This window comes from Triticum urartu, chromosome 4 (genome assembly GCF_003073215.2).
Source record: "Triticum urartu cultivar G1812 chromosome 4, Tu2.1, whole genome shotgun sequence".
NCBI lineage: Eukaryota > Viridiplantae > Streptophyta > Magnoliopsida > Poales > Poaceae > Triticum > Triticum urartu.
In genome coordinates, this window is record NC_053025.1 from 602,506,149 (window position 1) to 602,530,134 (window position 23,986).

At 43.9% G+C, this 23,986-nt stretch overlaps 1 pseudogene; it reads right to left on the bottom strand.

Annotated features, from left to right (window-relative positions):
* Positions 1–1,670: 1,670 nt before the first annotated feature.
* Positions 1,671–6,744, bottom strand: LOC125553080 (annotated as a pseudogene).
* Positions 6,745–23,986: the final 17,242 nt, after the last annotated feature.

Below are 23,986 nucleotides of genomic sequence, written 5' to 3' on the forward strand. Positions count from 1 at the left end.
TGTGTCTAGTGGACACATCGATGGAGCAGTTCCTTCTCCACGTATTTCTTTCACTTGCCCGTTGCCGTAGGTAGTTGAAAAGGCCTAGGATCTACGACGCCCGACCTTAAACCGCTCGCAACCGTCAGGATTTTACAGTCCGGATGTTTTTTGCTATCAAACGTGGATCTGTATCGGTCCGCTGATCAGTTCATACGTGATTATTTTCCCTAAATCGAAAACAAACTGTGGAGGCTTTGCAGGCGTCCAAACCATTGTCACGCCCGTTTCTGATCGCTCTGACCCACCTAAAAACCTTCCCCGCCTCTCCCGCGCTTTCAATTCAATGCTTGCACTGCTTGCCGGGGCACGTTCATGCGGCCCAGAGCATGCACCTGCCGGCATTGATGTCAAGCGACCAGATCGGACGGGAGGGTGGCGCTAACGGACGCAACCCCCCGAGTGTCGCCGCTTCAATGCGGACACCGTGTCACAAGAAACCAACTCCTATCGCCGCATTGAAGCGAGCTGACCGGCCCTTCGCATTGTCTGGTCGCAACTATTTAAGCCGTGTGCCTACGATGCACACATCCACACTGCATCGTCTCCTAGCCCCTCCTCCTCGTCCCGCTTCTTCATCTCCAGCGATGCCGAAGTTTTGGTTCTCCGCGCCGGTAGGCGAAGGCGGCGGAAATTCTTTCGTCAGGCGGATCATGGGGCTGCCGCCCTCGCCCGTTGGGCCCCTCAGCATCCACGGGGACGACTCCTCCGACAAGGAGATCGTCATCTCCTACGGCGACGAGGAGGATCAGGTGCTGCCGCAGGAACACCAGCCGCAGCAGACCGCATCTTCTCGCGATGGCATCTCTGACAGACGAGGAATTCGTCTGATAGATGGAGCTCATGATGGAGCGATCACTCCGTCAGATGGGCCCGGCGCCACTCTCGCATCCGTCCATTATATTATGCCACATATTAAAAAAAAATTGACTACACAATGATTAAATACAATATATAATATTTATTTTCAGTTTTAGATTATTAATCTAGCTATGCAAGTTTCATACAATCAAGTCACTGAAATACATTGCAATCGATTCCGGGAGCAACGCTTGGGGGTTTTCTCTATATAATCAACAAAAGTGTCAAGACACACACATACACACGAGCAACGAGCAGCATCAGACGTCTGGCCGGACGGGACCAGAAAGCAGCGGGCTCATCAACCCCGGCCGACCATGCACCAGCGGCTGCTCCGGCAATGCCGTCAGTGCCCATATCACATTGGCTGTGTGGGACACCTCGTGGGATCGATCCGGTGACTGTAGCGCCGTCGCTGCCACCAGTTAAACAAACCAGACCAGATCTGCTCTGGTGTCCCCGTTCCAATCCATCCCCATGCCCAAATGCATGCTCCACATACTAGCAAACATCTCACACCTGCGACTACTCAAGCAGCCACAGTTTCTCTTGTCGCTGCACACCTTCGGTTATTATTAGGCGAAAAACTTTGCAGTTTGCACTATAATGAACTGTTCTTCTCTACAGTCTGAAAAGATCAACTCAGATTTGGTAGTATCTTCAGACTTCAGTGTCAGAGAGAGAGAGGGCAGGTAAACAGTGCCTGAATCTGAATGATTGTTCAGGATGGCATCCAAGGAGAAGACAGCAAGTAACACAAAAGCAAAAGGTTGAGAGCAATCGATTTCATTCCAATCCTGATGCACCATGAAACCATACATTCATTCCTCATAATCGTAGAATGCTGCACCCAAGGCCAGCAAAGGTTAGATAGATCTACAACTGCTACTACAAAACTACAAAAGCAACTCCTAATTCAATTCAATTAGCATCAACAACAGCATCAGACATCTCTCGCCCTGCACACACACATGAGCAGAGCAACCCAAGCCAAGCACCCACTCAAGAATCCTTCCTACATGAGCAAGCCAAGCCAAGCACCCACCAAAGAATCTCCCCCAGTCCAGATGCCACAACCAATCGTCAGGAACTGTACAGAGACCACAGACGGCTGGCTGGATTGCCTAGTCGAAGCTCGAGGACCGGCTCCAGTACCCGCCGTCCGCCGAGGTGTCTGCGGTCCGCTCCGTGCTGCACCGCGACAGCGTGTCCTCCTCCTCATCCACGCCCAGCAGCGCCAGGTTCAGATGGGACTGCATGTTTGAGCGCGGGGTCATCGCCTCCTCGTCCGACACGTCCGAGCCTGCGCACATCTGCGACCTCGCCCATTGGACTGTCTCATCGTCCCCCTCCAGCAGCTTCAGCACCTGGGTTCGCGTGGACAAAGTTTAGCCAAGTCAGATATCTGGGGCAGCATGGTTTTCATGAGATATTGGTAGTGTTTTATATGCGTTCTTACTAGCGGCATTTCAGGTCTGGAATCAGAAGACGTCCTCGTGCACAGCGAGGCGGCGAGTGTCATCCTCTCCATCTCGTCACAGTCATAGTCGTTGCCCAGAGCCGAATCCACCAGCTGCTTGATCTCCCCACTTGAAAGTAGTGGCCTTGCCTGAAATGAAAGCAAGTGCGAAAAATTAGGAAAAGGGAAAGCAGATCTCACTTGTGCACCGCAAGAGTGAGTATGAAGTCAACAAAGAGAAACAGAGCAAGTGCAGCAACAGCCTAGTGCCATTTTTATATATGTATGTGCAGCTACTATCTTGTTCTCAGAGCATGTTACTGTTCCGATGAACCAGCTAGGCGTATAAATCGAGTGAGGGGGTACTCTACTCACCCATCCAACCAGGCTTTCCTGGCCCTTCGCACATCCTGTTATAATGGGTTTTCTCCCTGAAATTATCTCCAGCAGCACAACCCCAAATGCATACACATCGATTTTCTTGTTCACCTTCCCGTGCGAAAAATATTCAGGTGCCATGTACCTGTCGCAGCAGTGATTTGTTTAGACACTTCACATTTCATAAAACATAAAAGTGGCAACAAACATATATAGCTCAGAGATGATACTCACCCAAAAGTTCCTGTGATGTCAGTGCATGTTAGGTGAGGGGTTGAAGCTGAAACTTTCTTTGCCAACCCAAAATCACACAGCTGAAATTTTAAAAACAGAGACGATGTCACGACCAGAGCAGAATTTGACAAGTTACAGGCTAACCACAATTCATCCATCACTGCTTACGCATTAAGGCACTTGCATATATAATATATATTTTAAAAGTAGTTACTGCAGAAAAGAGAAAAGCAGAGTATTTTCTCTTGGTACTTGCAAACAGATCTCTGAATATTTATACCTGGGCCTCAAAATCCTCTGAGAGGAGGATGTTTGCAGATTTAACATCTCCGTGAATCACAGACTCGGTGACACCACCATGATGCAAAAATTCAAGCGCCTTTGCAATGTGAATTGCTATCTTATTTCTCTTTTCCCAGCTAAGGCTATGCTCACACTTGCCTGAAGAACAGTTACAGAATATTAGTCCACTTAAAAAGAGGGTTGGGGATGGGATAGGTCGCGTATTTCATCATGATGCTTACCATGAAGCGCTTTGTCTAAGCTTCCCTGGTGCATGTAATCGTACACCAACACAAGGAAGTAGTTATCAAAGCTGAATCCCCTTAGTGAGACAATATTCTCATTTTGCAAGCTGGTTACAGTCTCAATTTCCGTAATAAACTCCTGAAGTGCATCAACTGAAGGTTTCAGAATCTTTGCAGCATACAAGGTGCCATCATTTAATTGTGCCTTGTAAACGTGGCTAGTTCCTCCCTTCCCAATCAACATATCTGCAAAAGAAGATTAGCTTTTAGTTTCGCAGAAAACATATCTGTATTAGTGAAAGAAAATCGGGTTCCAGTTTTGCTAAAACAAACGTATATAATAGAGCAATGTAGATGCCAAATAGAATTACCTGGTGAGAAGTTTGATGTAGCAAGTTTCAGCTCCTCATAACTAAACAGCCTACATACTGAAGAATACTCTTCTTGAAGAGATCCCAGTTCACTGGGAGGCCATGCCACATCATACAAAGAGAAAGAAAATATAGATTCTGGCTCAGCAGTGGAAGTGGAATCACATTCTGAATCACCACGCAACCTCGGACTTGTATCAGATTTCAAGGATTTGTTGTCCGGGTGCACAGAACTGTAACGGCTTGGGAGCCTCATCGCCCATTGAACCATGGACACTTTGGCCCACTCAAAAGATGAGGTTCTTTCATGGTGGAAGATTCTCCTTCGCAGGCGGCAGCGGTCAGACCTTCCTTCGATCAGCCTTCTCAGAGACATTGGAGAACTAGTAGGGGTTTCCTTTTGCAAATCCTCAGGTTCTGTAGATACTGCGGAAGAAGAACGTTCGGTGGCACCCATGGAAACCGAGCCATCTCTCTTATCAGCAGATGTTTCAAAGCTCAATGGAATATCACTGGAGAAACTACTGCTCCGCCTGATGGCCCTAAACACACTTCTTACACCAACAGAGCGCTTGGATCCCCCAGAACTCCCACCTGAATGTCCACCATTCTTTGACAGCCGGCAGAACAGATCCCCATCATCTTTGTGGCCTGAACTCGAACGCTTAGAATCATTGCTGCTCCTGCCTGAATTTCCATTCCTCGGGGGCAATAAGCAAAACAGATCGCCATCCCCTTCGGCTGGTGGCTCAGTCGAGTCAATTTCTTGCCGACTCGAAGTACTTGCAACTGAATGGTCACTCCTCTCCGGCAACACACAGTACAGCACACTGGCACCCTCGCCTGGTAGATCGGCGACCACATCTTTCTGGTCCATTGTTGACCCTTTGTTCCTGTCAGAAGGATCTGCTTCAGTCTGAACCTGTTCCGCCGTGGACATCTCAGCAGGTTTCACACTCGATGGCTGATGTTCTTCCTCTGGCTGACTGCCCTTTGCACCAACATCATGCTGTTCTTCGTCGGCGGCGTCGCCATCTTTGCTCGGTTCATCACAAGGCAACTCGCTCTCTTCTTTACCCTGCTGACTGGCACCGAACGGCAGCACACAGTACATCTCATCATCACCACAGCCAGGAACATCCGCCGACACCTTGCCGGAGTGAGCATTCGATTCTCTACGGTAGACGATCTTGCCGCCATTGACGGCGAGCACCGCGCACTTTGCCGGCAGCTTCTTCGCGCAGTACTTGGCAACCGACAGCGAGGACCTGGCAAATGAATCCGAAGCAAAAGTTCAACGACAGTGGGTGGTAATGATTGGGTGGAAAAAGTTGAGGAACTCGATAGTGGCAAGCACCGAGGATCCAATGCTTCCGTGATGGTGGGGGACTTACCCGATGGTGCGCTTCCTCTTGGTGATGCCCAGGACAAGCTTGGAGGCCCCGAACAGGGTGGCCTCGCGAACCAGCGCCTTGCGGACCGACGAGCCCTTGCAAATCTTCACCTTCAGATTGATCTGTTCATCACATCGCACAAGGGGAAGTTCGTTACCACGCTGAAGTTGAGCAACTGGTACTAGATGGCAAATTCACCAGTAGATCAGTGTGGTAACCGCTTTAGAACGGAACAGGGGCAAAAATTCTGCAGCAGTTTGCTATGGGGGGACAAATCGGCAGGATTTTTATTTTTACAGAAGGAAATCCATGAGAATGAGGAGTAAAAAAAAAAAGAATCTTTGCAGCATGGGTCAAGACGATCTGATTAGAATACACCGCGATTACGCACGCTGGATGGATGCTACTGCTAGTCGATAATAGATCCAAAAATGGTGGAGGAAGAACAGCCCCCGGAAATCCAACTTGGCATGGAGAGGAGATTTCTGTGGAGAATCTATTGTTGAAGCCAAGAAATCAGCCGAGAAGATAGCATTTTGGGTGGCACAGCACCCGGAAGAATCGCCGAAGAAGAAAAGTTGTTAAAATCCAAACCTCCGAGACGCGCCCACAGGAAATTATACTACTGCTCCAAGAGATGGAGCAATTAATGGCGGGCGAAGAATAAAGGGGGAAGGCCGGAAGGGGGTTCACATGCTTGGTTGCTGGCCAATGGCGACCAACTCCCATCCATCCAACTCCTTTTACAGCGCACGCGGCAAGCAACGGTTGAAAAGGGAGGGGGCTGACCTGCTTGAGATTGCAGAATCCCTCGTAGACGGCGAGCATGCCGTCGAAGTCCACGGCGGCGGCGGCCTCGGCCGCGGAGGCGAGCACGACGTGGACGGCCACGACCCGGTCCCCGGCGGCGACGGCATTGACGAAGGCCCACGTGAGCAGCGCCCGGCTCTCGGCGTCCGCCCGCACGCCCACCACCACCGTGCCCCCCTCGCCGGCGCCGGAGGGGCGCGCCGCCTCCTCCTCCTCCTCCCCCGGCCCGCCGGCGCTCAAGTCCATGGCCTCCTCCTCCGCCGCCGCCCTCTGCTGCTGCTGCTGCTCCTTGGTGGACACCTTCATGTCGAGCGTAGCGTGGCCTATCCGGTCAGGCGCACGCCTCCATGGATGCCCGAGCCGTCGCCGCCTGCCGCCTCGGTCGCCGGGGAGGCTCTGTGCGTGCCGTTGGCAGGTTGCACCCTCCCTCTCCTTCTCGGCAACCGTCTCCTCCCTCTCGCTGTGGCCTCGCTTGCCGTGCCTCTTTGTTCCGTTGCTCGGTGGCCACTGCGGTGCGGCCCTTGTCTCTCTCTCTCTCTCTCCTCCGGGGGCGGGGGCGGGGGCGGGCGGTCGTGTTGGTTCGTGCAAGCTCTCGTCCTCGTCTCGTGGCGTGGGCGTGGCCGTGTGGGTTAGTTTGGTTTGGGCTCTGCTTTCTGGTTTCTCTCTCCCACCCCACCATTTGTTTAGTACTAGCCGTCTGGCAACTGCCGCTCTTTTTATTTCCCTTTTCTTGCCGAATATACCCGTTTTTCCTTCACTGCTTTTCTTTTCTTTTTTAGACCAAGTGCCGCTTTTCTTTCGAGGCACATAAATCTTTCTTTAGGGACCAGAATGTCGATTTTCTTGGATAGTCTTTTTGCCGACTGATTTTTATTCACACTACTTTCTGCAGATATATGTAAAATGACTAGATAAGGTAAATGGGGTATCTAGAACTCATTTAGATGAGATATAATTTGGTCTCATTCACTTTAAAAACAAGAACGGATACAACCCACATCAGCACACACGCATCTTATAGCAACACATCCAATGGCTATAAAAGATGAATAAGACCAAATTATATCTCATCTAGATGAGTTCTAGCAAAACTATAAGGTAAATGTGCGGACCCTTTCTTTTTGGCCAACCGCTTTTTTACTCGCATCGCACAGGTAAAAAAAGAGATGCTTCATGCCGGTCTGTACAGCATACCTACGCTGGAATAACTTTGTTCGCTGTCAACTTTTTTGCTTCGCTTTGCGCGTGTGTATTTGCAGGGTGCCACTTGGGCTGTAGTCTGTATAGAACAAGGCTGTACTAGCAATAGCATGCATCGCTGGCAAATAGTGGCACGTGATTAGGATTATCATTTTTACCAAAGCGGAAAAGCCCGCGCTTTTGATTTGGTCATCATCATCTGTGACCGGCTGCGGAGTAGTATACTACGTACAGTACGCTGTCTTGTGCTGTGGCCTCCATTATTACTGCCCCTCTCGCTTTCACCCTCTTCTTTTTCCCTTTGAGGAGGCCGCCTCCTACTAGTACTAGTCGTAGTAATTACTGCGGCTGCTCCGTAGAGTGAATCAAGACTTGGCCAGCTCATTGATTACATCGCTGTCTGAAAAATCTCAGAGAAGCCATCGGCACATTCACGCCACGCATGCGTGTGTGGATAAACAATATTACAAGGGATTTCCTTCTCGGCTTTTTTTGTTGTGGTTTATGTATTCTTTTTTTCCTGGATCAAGTTGCCCATGATGCATGCGCTGCCTGATTCGGCAGCCGGCAATAATAATAACTCCAGTGCCAAACAGTGTGGACGAGCACACCAAACTAAGCTCTGCCAGTTGCCATTACTCCACCCGGCGCATAGGTCAGATCAGATGCAGATTCATCCGGGAGATTAACAACACTTTTTAGGCTAGTCATAGTGGTAGTAACTTTGTTTCAAAAATAGTGGTAGTAACTTAGGTACTAACATAGCGCACCTCGAAAATCTTTTACTTATGTGGCAAGTAGTTAATGAGAAGTAGTAACATACTCTTTTCATTCCATAATGTAGTGCTTCCTCTATCCTCGTGCTTCAACTTTGACCGTAAATTTAACTATCAAGACCGATTGCGGCGGGAGCAAAAATTATATCAGGGAATTCGTAACCGAAAGAAGTTTTTAATTATATATTTTTTCTCCCGCCGCAGTTGGTCTCGTTGGTTAAATTTATGGTCAAAGTTGAACCTCGGGAAACGCGGACGCACTACATTTTGAAATGAAGAGAGTATTAAATGAAGCCACATGACACTAGTACTATATTACTTTGCACTATAAAGATAATAACTTAGACTAGTGTCATGCCCGCTATGACCAGCCTTAGCAGGCCAGATCCGGAGAGGCTCTCTCAATGATGCCTACAGTAACCGAAGGGGTTGAGAATTCAGAGGGAGGAATTCCCTAAAAAGGGTAAAAATCATAGGGGGAAAAGCGGTCGTATCTGGTCTTCGCCGGGTCGTTAGCTTGTGTTTATTACTCTGCTCCATTAATTTAATGGATGTTGTGGTGTGGTGTCTGTCCTGATGGGAACTGTACTGGGCGCCAAGGTCACGCCGTCACACTCCCTGCCCCCTGCTGCCCGCCTAGCTAGCCACCCGTTCACCTCCTGCACGCAAATGCACCGCACCGCAACCGCTTTCTTTTCATTTCTTTTACGATGGAAAACACAGCAATCTTGGCAAATTTCTTACTATTTAAATCTTATACTTTATTTTCCATTTCGTAGTCTAAGTTGCTTGGTCCTCCCATGTCCAAACTGGGGCAATAAAACCATCTAGAAGCTGCAAGTTCAGGCTCAAAAATAGTCCTGCGACAAAACTTATAATTACAAGGAGAAAAGGCTCAAAATAGTCCTGCGACAAAACTTATAATTACAAGGAGAAAAGGCAAATAATGAGGGAGAAGCCTTGCCTAGCTTCCAACCCATTTGGTAGCAAAAATTATTGACCAAACCAGTCAAACAGATTCTTCAACACATGAACCGGGCCGATGGGGATTATCTATTCATCAAATGTACTTAATTTAATTGCTCGTATTTTGGCCTTTTCTACGCTCATGACCTTGCCTTCGCGGCAAAGGCAAATTCGCATGGTATTTTATTGTTAAGAAATTAACATATTATACACAAAGAAAAACAATACAGCCTTCCAGTACTAGCTAGAGATGGCGACCTTTTTAACTGTATCACTTGCGTGGCCTTACATATTGAAGTTGGAATCAATCAACATCGTGTACTCTCACACACACAGCCATAGAGCAAGAACATCTTTAACAGACCCCGTAAAACGCCGTGCCCGTAAAATAACCGTCAGAATACGGGTTGGCACGAAAAATCCTGCCCGAACAGACCCCCGCAAACACGTCCGACCCATAAAAGTTTTTGCGGGGCGAGACATAATTCCCGTCCCAACCCGCGAAAACGCCCCCCCCCGGCCCGTCGGCGCTCTGTATATAGTAGGAGCGGTTGGTGGGGAGGACATTTCAGCCCGCGCTTTTCCCCACCAACCACCGCCCCTCTCCCCCTCGCCCCACTGTCGCCCACGATTTCGGCGAAAGTAGCCGGCGGGATCACGCCGAAAGGCCGTCACACGCCTGAGGTTCGCTCCACCACTCCCTCCTGCGTCGGCGGGCCGGAAAGTAGCAGACCTGTGGCCGTTCGACGCGAGCGGATGGATTTGGCTTTTTCAGCCCCCGGGGGCTGCGCCAAGCGATGGAATGGTTGGGGAGAACCCCGTGCAGCACCGGCAAAAGCCCCATCGCCGCATGCAGGTACGGGTTCGTCCTGTAGCCGTGGCCGACGGTTTGCCGGCAGGGATTCGACCGGCCGTCCGCCGGGCTTGGCGCTCGCGCAGCGGCTCTACGGCTCGCCGATGCCGCTCATACAATGTGACGACTGCACGTGGATAGTGCTACGGCTAACTTCGGGCACGCCGAAGCACCCCGGATGGGTGTTCTTCAAATGCGAAAACGATGGGGTATGTATTGTTTTCGTTCGGCTTTGTCACGGTATTCTTCGGTTCAACTGCTATAGCTCATTTGAACATCGTCATGTGTGTAGGAAGATGGACGCTCATTTTGGTTTTTGGAAGGAGAATACATTGATTTATTGATAGAAAGAAATTTAATAGATGTTCGTGCAGTGATGACCCACAAGTTTAGGGGATCTATCATAGTCCTTTCGGTAAGTAAGAGTGTTGAACCCAACGAGGAGCAGAAGGAAATGATAAGCAGTTTTCAGTAAGATATTCTCTGCAAGCACTGAAATTATCGGTAACAGATAGTTTTGTGATAAGGTAATTTGTAACGGGTAACAAGTAATAAAAGTAAATAAGGTGCAGCAAGACGGCTCAATCTTTTTTGTAGCAAAGGACAAGCCTGGACAAACTCTTATATAAAGGAAAGCGCTCCCGAGGACACATGGGAATTATCGTCAAGCTAGTTTTCACCAGGTTCGTATGATTCGCGTTCGGTACTTTGATAGTTTGATATGTGGGTGGACCGGTGCTTGGGTACTGTCCTTCCTTGGACAAGCATCCCGCTTATGATTAACCCCTATTGCAAGCATCCGCAACTACAACGGAAGTATTAAGGTAAACCTAACCAAAGAATGAAACATATGGATCCAAATCAGCCCCTTACGAAGCAACTCATAAACTAGGGTTTAAACTTCTGTCACTCTAGCAACCCATCATCTACTTATTACTTCCCAATGCCTTCCTCTAGGCCCAAACAATGGTGAAGTGTCATGTAGTCGACATTCACATGACACCACTAGAGGAAAGACAACATACATCTCATCAAAGTATCGAACGAATACCAAATTCACATGACTACTTATAGCAAGACTTTTCCCATGTCCTCAGAAACAAATGTAACTACTCACAAATCATATTCATGTTCATAATCAGAGGGGTATTAATATGCATAATGGATCTGAACATATGATCTTCCACCAAGTAAACCAACTAGCATCAACTACAAGGAGTAATCAACACTACTAGCAACCCATAGGTACCAATCTGAGGCTTTGGGACAAAGATTGGAGACAAGACATGAAATAGGGTTTGAGATGAGATGGTGCTGGTGAAGATGTCGATGGAGATTGACCCCCTCCCGATGAGAGGGTCGTTGGTGATGACGATGGTGATGATTTCCCCCTCCCGGAGGGAAGTTTCCGCGGCAGAACAGCTCCGCCAGAGTTCTAGATTGGTTCCGCCAATGTTCCGCCTCGTGGCGGCGGAGTTTCGTCCCGTGAGCTAGCTTATGATTTTTTTTCCTCCTCGAAAGACTCAATATAGCCAAAGATGGGCATCAGAGGGCTGACAGGGGGGCCACGAGGCAGGGGGCGTGCCCAGGGGGTAGGGCGCGCCCCCCACCCTCGTGGACGGTGGGTGGCCCCCCTCTGGTACTTCTTTCGCCCAATATTTTTTATATATTCTGAAACGTGCTCTCGTGAAGTTTTAGGACTTGTGAAGTTGTGCAGAATAGGTCTGTAATATTTGCTCCTTTTCCAGCCCAGAATTCGAGCTGCCGTCATTCCCCCTCTTCATGTAAACCTTGTAAAATAAGAGAGAATAGGCATAAGTGTTGTGACATAATGTGTAATAACAGTCCATAATGCAATAAATATCGATATAAATGCATGATGCAAAATGGACGTATCAACTCCCCCAAGCTTAGACCTCGCTTGTCCTCAAGCGAAAGCCGATATTGAAATATGTCCACATGTTTAGAGATAGAGGTGTCGATAAAAATAAAATACGGACATGAGGGCATCATGATCATTCTCAGAACAACAACATATACATATATTGTCATATGATCTCTTATGCTAAAGTTATAATTCAATCACAATTTTAAGTATGAATCAGAAACTTCATTGAGAACCAACAAACTATAACCCCAGTCATTGAGGCAATTGCAATTTATCATAACATCAGAAAGAGTCAATAAGAGCTTTTCAGCAAGTCCACATACTCAACCATCATTTAATCTTTCACAATTGCTAACACTCACGCGATATTTATGGTTATGAAGTTTTAATCGGACACAGAGAAAGATAGGGGCTTATAGTTTTGCATCCCAACCTTTTACCTCAAGGGTAATGTCAACAATAATAGTTCATGAAAACTCACATCCAATTAGCCATATATATCAGGATCTTTCCAACACATTGTGCTTGCCAAAGGATAATATGTAAAAAGGAAAGGTGAAGATCACCATGACTCTTGCATGAAGTATAAGACAAGAATAAAAGATAGGCCCTTCGTAGAGGGAAGCAGAGGTTGTCATGTGCTTTTATGGTTGGATGCACGGAATCTTAATGCAAAAGAACGTCACTTTATATTGCCACTTGTGATATGGACCTTTATTATGCAGTCCGTCGCTTTTATTTCTTCCACATCACAAGATCGTATAAAGCTTATTTTCTCCGCACTAATAAATCATACATATTTAGAGAGCAATTTTTATTGCTTGAAACTATGACAACTTACTTGAAGGATCTTACTCAATCCATAGGTAGATATGGTGGACTCTCATGGTAAAACAGGGTTTAAGGATATTTGGAAGCACAAGTAGTATCTCTACTTGGTGCAAAGAATTTGGCTAGCATGAGAGGGAAAGGCAAGCTCAACATGTTGGATGATCCATGACAATATAATTTATCTCAGATGTAAGAAAACATAGCCCATTACACTGTCTTCCTTGTCCAACGTCAACTCTTTAGCATGTCATATTTTAATGAGTGCTTACAATCATAAAAGATGTCCAAGATAGTATATTTATATGTGAAAACCTCTCTTTCCTTATTACTTCCTATTAATTACAACGATGACCAAAACTATGTTTGTCAACTCTCAACAACTTTTATTCATCATACTCTTTATATGTGAAGTCATTACTCTCCATAAGATCCATATGATCTCTTTATTTATTTTTATTCTTTCTCTTTTATTTTATTCCCTCAGGATCATAGCAAGATAATCAAGCCCTTGACTCAACACGGATCTTTATTATAGATAGCTCACGGACTCGATTACATAGAAGGATCATAAAGCAAAACTCAAAACTAGATCATACTAAAAATTTATTCTACTAGATCAAGATATTACCAAAAGGATCGAACTAAGAAAAAGGGTAAAGATAAAAGTGATGGTGATACGATACCGGGGCACTCCCCCAAGCTTGGCAGTTGCCAAGGGGAGTGCCCATACCAGATACTGAGCTCTTCTTTGTTGGTGAAGAAGGTGTTGGTGATGATGGATAGTCGCACATCGAGCGTAGGAGATCCTCCAATTTGCAGATAATGCCCTTGAGTGCGATGATCTGCTCCTTCAACAAAATATTTTCACTTGTGAGATACTTGTTTTGAATGCGAGCTAACTCAATCATCTTGAAAGCTTCAATCTCTATTGGGGTAAAGAGATTGTGATGAGGTTGAAGGATGTCTTCTTCTACTACTGTCGGAACTTGATCCCCCACGGCCTTCTTGATCCCATCATCCTTGTTGATCTCTCCGGGCTCTTCTCTCTTCAGCTCTATCTTCATTAGCCAAGCATCGTTGCCCTCACTGTTGGAAGAGGAAGGACAAGACATGATGCCTAGCCTTGACAACCCTGACAGAAAACAGCTCGAAACAAAAACAGAGGATGTTTGCGTGATACGGTGGTCAAAACCTTCAGGAGATTATATAATGAATTTTTTACCGACAAAAAGATGTATCGTGCAAGAAAACAGAGTCCGGAGGGCACACGAGGTACCCACGAGGCAGGGGCGCGCCCAGGGGGGTAGGGCGCGCCCTCCACCCTCGTGGAAGCCTCGTGTCCTTCCGGACTGCTTCTTATTTTCCTATTTTCTTAAATATTCCAAAACGGAGAAAAATTGCCATTATAACTGTTTTGGAGTCGGTTTACTTACCGTACCACGTACCTATTCCTTTTCGGAGTCTGAAACGTTCTGGAAAGTGTCCCTTGTGTATTCCTCCGGGGTTACGGTTTCAATAACATTAGTTTCAACATTTATGGGATTACCTGAGATATAATGTTTCATTCTTTGACCGTTCACCACCCTCGGATTTGTGCCTTCGAAGTTGTTGATTTTCATGGCACCGGAACGATAGACCTCCTCGATGACGTAAGGACCTTCCCATATAGAGAGGAGTTTGCTTGCAAAAAATCTTAAACGAGAGTTGTATAACAGTACATAATCACCTACATTAAACTCGTGTTTTTGTATCCTTTTGTCATGCCATCTTTTAACTTTTTATTTAAACAGTTTGGCATTCTCATAGGCCTGTATTCTCCATTCATCAAGCGAGCTATTGTCAAAAAGCCTCTTCTCACTGGCAAGTTTGAAATCATAGTTGAGCTCTTTAATGGCCCAATATGCCTTATGTTCTAGTTCGAGAGGTAAGTGATGATACGTCTCCGTCATATCTACTTTTCTAAACACTTGTGCCCTTGTTTTGGACTCTAACTTGTATGATTTTAATGGAACTAACCCGGACTGACACTGTTTTCAGCAGAATTGCCATGATGTTGTTTTATGTGCAGAAAACAAAAGTTCTCGGAATGACCTGAAACTCCGCGGAATATCTTACAATAAATAATAAAAAATCCTCGCCAATGATGAAGATCAGGGGGGCCACACCCTTCTCACGAGGGTGGGGGCGCCCCCCCCCTAGGGCGTGCCCCCCTACCTCGTGGGCCCCCTGGAGACCCCCCGACTCCAACTCCAACTCTATATAACTGCTTTCGAGGAGAAAAAAATAGGAGAAAATAAATCATCGCGTTTTACGATATGGAGCCACCGCCAAGCCCTAAAACCTCTCGGGAGGGCTGATCTGGAGTCCGTTCGGGGTTCCGGAGAGGGGGATTCGTCGCCGTCATCATCATCAACCATCCTTCATCACCAATTTCATGATGGTCACCGCCGTGCGTGAGTGATTCCATCGTAGGCTTGCTAGACGATGATGGGTTGGATGAGATTCACCATGTAATCGAGTTAGTTTTGTTAGGGTTTGATCCCTAGTATCCACTATGTTCTGAGATTGATGTTGCTATGACTTTGCTATGCTTAATGCTTGTCACTAGGGCCCGAGTGCCATGATTTCAGATCTGAACCTATTATGTTTTCATCAATATATGAGAGTTCTAGATCCTATCTTGCAAGTCTATAGTCACCTATTATGTGTTATGATCCGTTAACCCCGAAGTGACAATAATCAGGATACTTACCGGTGATGACCGTAGTTTGAGGAGTTCATGTATTCATTATGTGCTAATTCTTTGTTCCGGTTCTCTATTAAAAGGAGGCCTTAAGATCCCTTAGTTTCCATTAGGACCCCGCTGCCACGGGAGGGTAGGACAAAAGATGTCATGCAAGTTCTTTTCCATAAGCACGTATGACTATATTCGGAATACATGCCTACATTACATTGACGAATTGGAGCTAGTTCTGTGTCACCCTATGTTACGACTGCTACATGATGAACCGCATCCGGCATAATTATCCATCATTGATCCGATGCCTACGAGCTTTCCATATACTGGTTTACGCTTATTTACTTTCCCGTTGCTATTGTTACAATCACTACAAAACACCAAAAACATTACTTTGCTTTCATTACTCTTTTGTTACCGTTACCATCACTATCATATTACTTTGCTACTAAACACTTTGCTGCAGATACTAAGTTTCTAGGTGTGGTTGAATTGACAACTCAGCTGCTAATACTTGAGAATATTCTTTGGCTCCCCTTGTGTAGAATCAATAAATTTGGGTTGAATACTCTACCCTCGAAAGCTGTTGCGATCCCCTATACTTGTGGGTTATAAATACTAATTTCTGGCGCCATTTCCGGGGAGCATAGCTCTATTCTTTAAGTCACTTGGGATTTATATCTGCTGGACACTATGAAGAACTTGAGAGATCCAAAAACCAAGATCTATCCCTCAACTACGAGGGGAGGTAAGGAACTGCCATCTAGCTCTGCACTTGATCCACCTTCTGTTATGAGTAAGATTGCGACACCTACACCTGCTTCTGCTATTCGTTCTGATATGTCGCATGTTATTGATGATGCTACTTCTGCTATGCATGATACTTATGATGAAACTACCTCTATGCCTGATACTACTATGCCACTTAGTGATTTTCTAGAGGAACGACTTGCTAGGGCTAGAGAGATTGAAAATAATGAATCTGATTATGACGATGAAAGTGATGATGAAGAATCACTTGTTATTCCTGAGGGTTACTTATTTGATCAAGATGCTTCTTTAGCTATTTTATCCTGCAAAGATAGATATGAACTCAAAAGGTTATTAGCTAAATGGAATAAGCAATCTCCAAATGCTAGGATGAGACCTGACCCTGCTTTTGCTACTTCACCTATATGTGTTGCTGATAAGGATTATGAATTCTCTGTTGATCCTGATATAATTACTTTGGTTGAATCTGATCCTTTTCATGGCTATGAATCTGAAACTGTTGTAGCACATCTTACTAAATTAAATGATATAGCCACCCTGTTCACTAATGATGAGAGATCTCACTACTTTTATATGCTTAAAATATTTCTGTTCTCATTAAAGGGTGATGCTAAGATATGATTTAATTCTCTTGATCCTGGTTGTGTGCGTAGTCCCCAGGATATGATTTATTACTTCTCTACTAAATATTTCCCTGCTCATAAGAAACAAGCTGCTTTAAGGAAAATATACAACTTTGTGCAAATTAAAGAAGAGAGTCTCCCACAAGCTTGGGGGAGGCTTCTCAAGTTACTTAATGCTTTGCCTGATCATCCTCTTAAGAAAAATGAAATACTTGATATCTTTTATAATGGACTAACCGATGCTTCCAGAGATTACCTAGATAGTTGTGCTGGTTCTCTTTTCAGGGAAAGAACACCGGATGAAGCTGAAATATTATTGAATAATATGTTGACAAATGAAAATAATTGGGCACCTCCTGAGCCAGCTCCTGCTCCAATTAATGATCCTATTCCTAAACCAACCCCGAAGAAGAGAGGTGTTCTATTTCTCAGTCCTGAAGATATGTAAGAGGCAAAGAAATCTATGAAAGAAAAAGGTATTAAAGCTGAAGATGTTAAGAATTTACCTCCTATTGAAGAAATACATGGTCTCAATTTACCGCCTGATGAAGAAATATATGATCTTAATCCTTTATTCATTGAAGAACCTCCAGACCTTGATAACCTGACACAGATAGTAAAGGTAAATTCTCTTTATAGATATGATAAAGCTGAAATCCCTCCTACTAAAATTGCTAGTCAATGCTTGGATGAGTTTGATAATTTTATGTTTAAGCAAGAAGACTTCAATGCTTATTTTGGTAGATAATTAAAACAAGATGCTGATATGATTAAATACTTAGGTGATTATATGGCTAATATTAGAGGTGAACTTAAACTTGTTAACAAACATGCTTCTATGGTTACCACTCAAGTAGAACAAGTACTTAAAGCTCAAAAAGAATTGCTCAATGAGATGAATAGTAAGAAAAATGATTATGCTGTTAAAGTGGCTACTAGAACTGGTAGAATGACTCAGGAACCTTTGTATCCTGAAGGCCACCCTAAGAGAATTGAGCAAGATTCTCAGAGAAATAAAATTGATGCACCTAGTTCTTCAGAAAGGAAGAAAAAGAAAAATGATAGAACTGTGCAAACTTCTAGTGAACCTATTGCTGAACCACCTGATAATCCAAATGATATTTCTATTTCTGATGCTGAAACTCAATCTGGTAATGAACATGAACCTAATGAAAATGATAATGATGATGTTCATAATAATGCTCAACCTAGTAATGATAATGATATAGAAATTGAACATGTTGTTGATCTTGATAACCCACAATCAAAGAATCAACGTTATGATAAGAAAGACTTTGTTGCTAGGAAACATGGTAAAGAAAGAGAACCTTGGGTTCAGAAACCTATACCTTTTCCTCCCAAACCATCCAAGAAAAAGGATGATGAGGATTTTGAGCACTTTGCTAAAATGATTAGACCTATATTTTTGCGTATGCGATTGACTGATATGCTTAAAATGAATCCTTATGCTAAGTACATGAAAGATATTGTTACAAATAAAAGAAAGATACCGGAAGCTGAAATTTCCACCATGCTTACTAATTATACTTTTAAGGGTAGAATACCAAAGAAACTTGGAGATCCAAGAGTACCTACTATACCATGCTCCATTAAAAGAAACTATGTTAAAACTGCTTTATGTGATCTTGGAGCCAGTGTTAGTGTTATGCCTCTCTCTTTATATTGTAGACTTGATTTGAATAAGTTGACACCTACTGAAATATCTTTGCAAATGGCTGATTAATCAACTGCTATACCTGTCGGTATTTGTGAGGATGTGCCTGTTGTGGTTGCAAACGTTACTATTTTAACAGACTTTGTTATTCTTGATATTCCCGAGGACGATAGTATGTCTATTATTCTTGGAAGACCTTTTCTTAATACTGCAGGGGCTGTTATTGATTGCAACAAAGGCAATGTCACTTTTCATGTTAATGGTAATGAGCATACGGTACACTTTCCGAGGAAACAACCTCAAGTTCATAGTATCAATTCTATCGAAAAAATTCCATCGATTATATTTGGAGGTTTTGAATTTCCTCTTCCTACTGTCAAGAAGAAATATGATATACTTATTATTGGGGATGTGCATATCCCCGTTGAGGTAACCTAGTGTTATTCGAAATTTCTCCGGTTTCATGTTAATCGGAATGAGTTTGTTAACAAGACTTGATCAACCTTGTTAGTGGATTCCTTTTTATGAGCATGAGATGGATGAAACTAGAAGCACAACTCTCTGTACCCTTTCTATACTTTCTGTTATTTAGTTGAAATAAAGTAAAATAAATAATCTGTCTGTTATCTGATTATCCATGCAATATAAAAATACCTCGAAAATAAAAGTTCTCCAAATGCCCTGAAAATTAAATATGATTTTTTATAGAATATTTGAGGATTTATGGAACAAAGAACACACCAGGGGGGCCAACCACCTTGCCACGAAGGTGGAGGGCGCGCCCCCTGCCTCGTGGGTCCACGGTGGCCCTCCTCCACTTATTCTTTCAGCCACACACTTCATCTTCCTCCCCCAAACACAAAAAACCAACTCAAACCCGAGTACAAGCTCGTTTTGCTGCCATTTTCGATCTCCTTGCTCAAAGCACCTCTCACAAAACTGCTTGGGGAGATTGTTCCTTGGTATGTGACTCCTCCATTGGTCCAATTAGTTTTTGTTCTAGTGCTTTATTCATTGCAAATTTTTGCTGCTTAGGTGACCCTGTTCTTGAGCTTGCATGTCAAATTTATATGGTCAAAAGTAGTTTTGATGCATGATATAGGCTCTAGGCACTTGTAGGAGTAGTTGCTATCAATATTATTGAGTTTGGTTTACTTTTATTTTGAAGTTACTAAAAATTTCAGAATTTTTCATAAAATGATGAGGAGATTATTGAGGGGCTCATCGAGCCAAAGCTCGAAGGAAAAGGCACCGAAGTCTAAGTATAATTTGCCGTGCACCGCGGAGGTTCGAGCGTGTGAATGGCCTTCTGAGGATTTCTTGAGAGCAGCCGGGATTTATGAAGATTTTCATGAGTTGGCTCATAATGCAGGCCTCGCCACTTTCCTCCACGACCAATGCGATCAGTATCTCTTGCTCACAAATACCTTTGTGCAAAACTTTCATTTTCATTCTAGGAACTCACCACCTACAGTGGAGTTTCATTTATATGATGAGCATAAGGAGATGTCATTTTATGATTTGTGTCGGATTTGTTTAGTCCCTTTTGGGGGCAAGACAGAAGAACCACATCATGATGATGTGGAGGGATTTGTTAATACTATCACTGTAGGGGAAACTAGGAAGGTTTCCGATGCACGAATCACTAGCATACATTTTCCTGTTTTATGTTACTTTGCATTATTTGCTAGTTGTTGCTTAATTGGTCGCGGAAACTGTGGAAACCTTAGTATTCCCTGATATTATTATTTTGCTCCAAGATTTATACAGTGATAACACTTTTAATATGGGCGGCATTATTGCTAGACGGTTAAGTATGAACCGTACTAAGGGTCCGATCTTTGGAGGCATCTATGCCACATGCCTAGCTGCACATTTTAACATACCTATTAGGCATGTTGATAAGGAAGAAAAAGTGTTGCCTCGTGTTTATTTAGATTATAAAAGTATGGTGGCACATAATTTTATTGTTAAGAATAGGGCAGGAGAGCTTAAATATCAATTATTCTTTAATAAACATCATCCTGAGACCATTACCTTGCCGGCTCCTGCTTTGTTTGATTTGACTGTAGGCAAGTACCTTGTTCCGTTGACGGCTATTCACGCCTACCGGAACCCTGCACCAGCCGAGGAGCCAGAACCGGAACCACAATTTGATCCTTCATGATAGTCTAACTATCAGTGGGATCCGGAGATGATTGCCAGCCAGTGGCAATCGGAGCCTTCTTCTTCCTCATCGCAGTACGACCCCAACTATTATTATGGATATCCGCCAGGCCAGCCATGGCCATAGACCAACTTAGGCCAAAAGCCTAAGCTTGGGGGAGTACGTATTTCTCACCGATATTACATTTATGTTCACACACTCATTGCTAGATGTCGGTGCTCATACTTTTTCATTGTATCATCCATGCTAGTTTATTTTCTTTTATGCTTTCTTCTTGTGTGATTAATAAACCTTAAGAAAAACCAAAAAAAATTAATTGTAGCTTTTAATTAATTTACTTTCCATGCTTGTAGTAGTAATTAAAAAGAAAACCCAAAAATATTTCCCGTTCTTCTTTTGCTTGTTGGGAGCTTTCCCGTGTAAATAGTTTTATTTCTTTTCTTTTCTTTGGGGGTCAGTAGGAGAAGACCATGATTAAATTGTTGAAGTGGCTCTTACATGCATTATTGTTTATCTGACAAAAGAGCCCATATTGCCTTGTCTTCTCCTATTTATTGAATGCTCGCAGATTTCAGCTTAGTCCAATGCACGTGCACTCTTATTATTATTCACATCGTTCGGTCGTGCAAGTAAAAGGCAGTTATGATGATATATGATGGACTGACTGAGATGAGAAAAGCTGGTATGAACTCGACCTCTTTTGTTTTTGTAAATATGATGAGTTCATCGTTGATTCAACTTGTTATGAATAAACATGTTTGCAATGACAATTAGAGATCATAGTTGCTTGTGCCATGCTTGATTAGCTATGAGTTATAATGATTTACCTTGCGTGCCAACATGCTATTAAAATGGTTATGATGTGGTATGATAGGGTGGTATCCTCCTCTGAATGATTTAAGTGACTTTACTTGGCACATGTTCACGCATGTAGTTGAAACAAATCAACATAGCCTTCACGATATTTATGTTCATGGTGGATTATATCCTACTCATGCTTGCATCCAATGTTCATTAATTTTAATATATGTACATGGCTGTTGTCGCTCTCTAGTTGGTCGCTTCCCAGTCTTTCTGTAGCCTTCACCCGTACTAAGCGGGAATACTTTTTGTGCATCCAAACTCCTTAAACCCCAAAGTTATTCCACATGAGTCCACTATACCTTCCTATATGTGGTATCTACCTGCCGTTCCAAGTAAATTTGTATGTGCCAAACTCTAAACCTTCAAATAATTATCCTGTTTTGTATACTCGAATAGCTCATGTATCAACTAGGGTTGTCTGTATCTTTCATATTAGGCGGGTTATTCTCAAGAGGAGTGGACTCCGCTCCTCACTCACGAGATAAAGGGCTGGTCACCAGGATGCCCAGTCCCATGCTTTATGCAAACTAAATCAAAATAATTGCAAACAAAACTCCCCCTGGGACCTGATGTATGTTGCAGGCACTCGTTGTTTCGAGCAAGCCATGGATTGATGTTTGTTGGTGGAGGGGGAGTATAAACTTTACCATTCTATTTGGGAACCACCTATAATGTGTGTAGCATGGAAGATATCGCCATCTCTTGGTTGTTATGTTGACAATGAAAGTATACCGCTCAAAATATTATTCACTTCTATTTTAAAACCGAGCTCTGGCACCTCTATAAATCCCTGCTTCCCTCTGCGAAGGGCCTATCTATTTACTTTTATGTTGAGTCATCACCCTCTTATTACAAAGCACTAGCTGGAGAGCGCAGCTGTCATTTGCATTCATTGCTGTTAGTTTACATTGGGTGTGACTATGATTGGATCTCTTTTACTATGAATTACAATGTCTAGTCAATCCTTGATCTTTAAAGGTGCTCTGCATTTATGTTTTGCGGTCTCAGAAAGGGCTAACGAGATACCATCTTGTTATATCATATTATGATCGTTTTGAGAAAGTGTTGTCATCCGAGATTTATTATTATGGCTTACTAGTTGATTATGTTATTGATATGAGTAATCATGAGACCTGAGAATTATTGCAAATGTGGTTAGTTATAATCTTTGCTGAAAACTTGAATGCTAGTTTGACATATTTACAACAACAAGAGCAAACAGAGTTTGTAAAAGTTTTTCTTTATTTCTTTCAGTTTGTCAACTGAATTGCTTGAGGACAAGCAAGGGTTTAAGCTTGGGGGAGTTGATACGTCTCTGTCGTATCTACTTTTCCAAACACTTTTGCCCTTGTTTTGGACTCTAACTTGTATGATTTGAATGGAACTAACCCAGACTGACGTTGTTTTCAGCAGAATTGCCATGATGTTGTTTTATGTGCAGAAAACAAAAGTTCTCGGAATGACCTGAATCTCCACGGAATATCTTACAATAAATAATAAAAAATCCTCGCCAAAGATGAAGACCAGGGGGCCCACACCCTTCTCACGAGGGTGGGGGCACGCCCCCTACCTCGTGGGCCCCCTGGAGACCCCTTGACTCCAACTCCAACTCTATATAACTGCTTTCGGGGAGAAAAAAATAGGACAGAATAAATCATCGCGTTTTACGATACGGAGCCGCCGCCAAGCCCTAAAACCTCTCGGGAGGGCTGATCTGGAGTCCGTTCGGGGCTCCAGAGAGGGGGATTCATCGCCGTCATCATCATCAACCATCCTCCATCACCAGTTTCTTGATGCTCACCGCCGTGCATGAGTAATTCCATCGTAGGCTTGCTGGACGGTGATGGGTTGGATGAGATTCACCATGTAATCGAGTTAGTATGTTCTGAGATTGATGTTGCTATGACTTTGCTATGCTTAATGCTTGTCACTAGGGCCCGAGTGCCATGATTTCATATCTGAACCTATTATGTTTTCATCAATATATGAGAGTTCTAGATCCTATCTTGCAAGTATATAGTCACCTATTATGTGTTATAATCCGTTAACCTCGAAGTGACAATAATCAGGATACTTACCGGTGATGACCGTAGTTTGAGGAGTTCATGTATTCATTATGTGCTAATGCTTTGTTCCGGTTCTCTATTAAAAGGAGGCCTTAATATCCCTTAGTTTCCATTAGGACCCCGCTGCCACAGGAGGGTAGGACAAAAGATGTCATGCAAGTTCTTTTCCATAAGCATGTATGACTATATTCGGAATACATGCCTACATTACATTGACGAATTGGAGCTAGTTCTGTGTCACCCTATGTTATGACTGCTACATGATGAACCGCATGCGGCATAATTATCCATCATTGATCTGATGCCTACGAGCTTTCCATATACTGGTTTACGCTTATTTACTTTCCCATTGCTATTGTTACAATCACTACAAAACACCAAAAACATTACTTTGCTTTCATTACTCTTTTGTTACCGTTACCATCACTATCATATTACTTTGCTACTAAACACTTTGCTGCAGATACTAAGTTTCTAGGTGTGGTTGAATTGACAA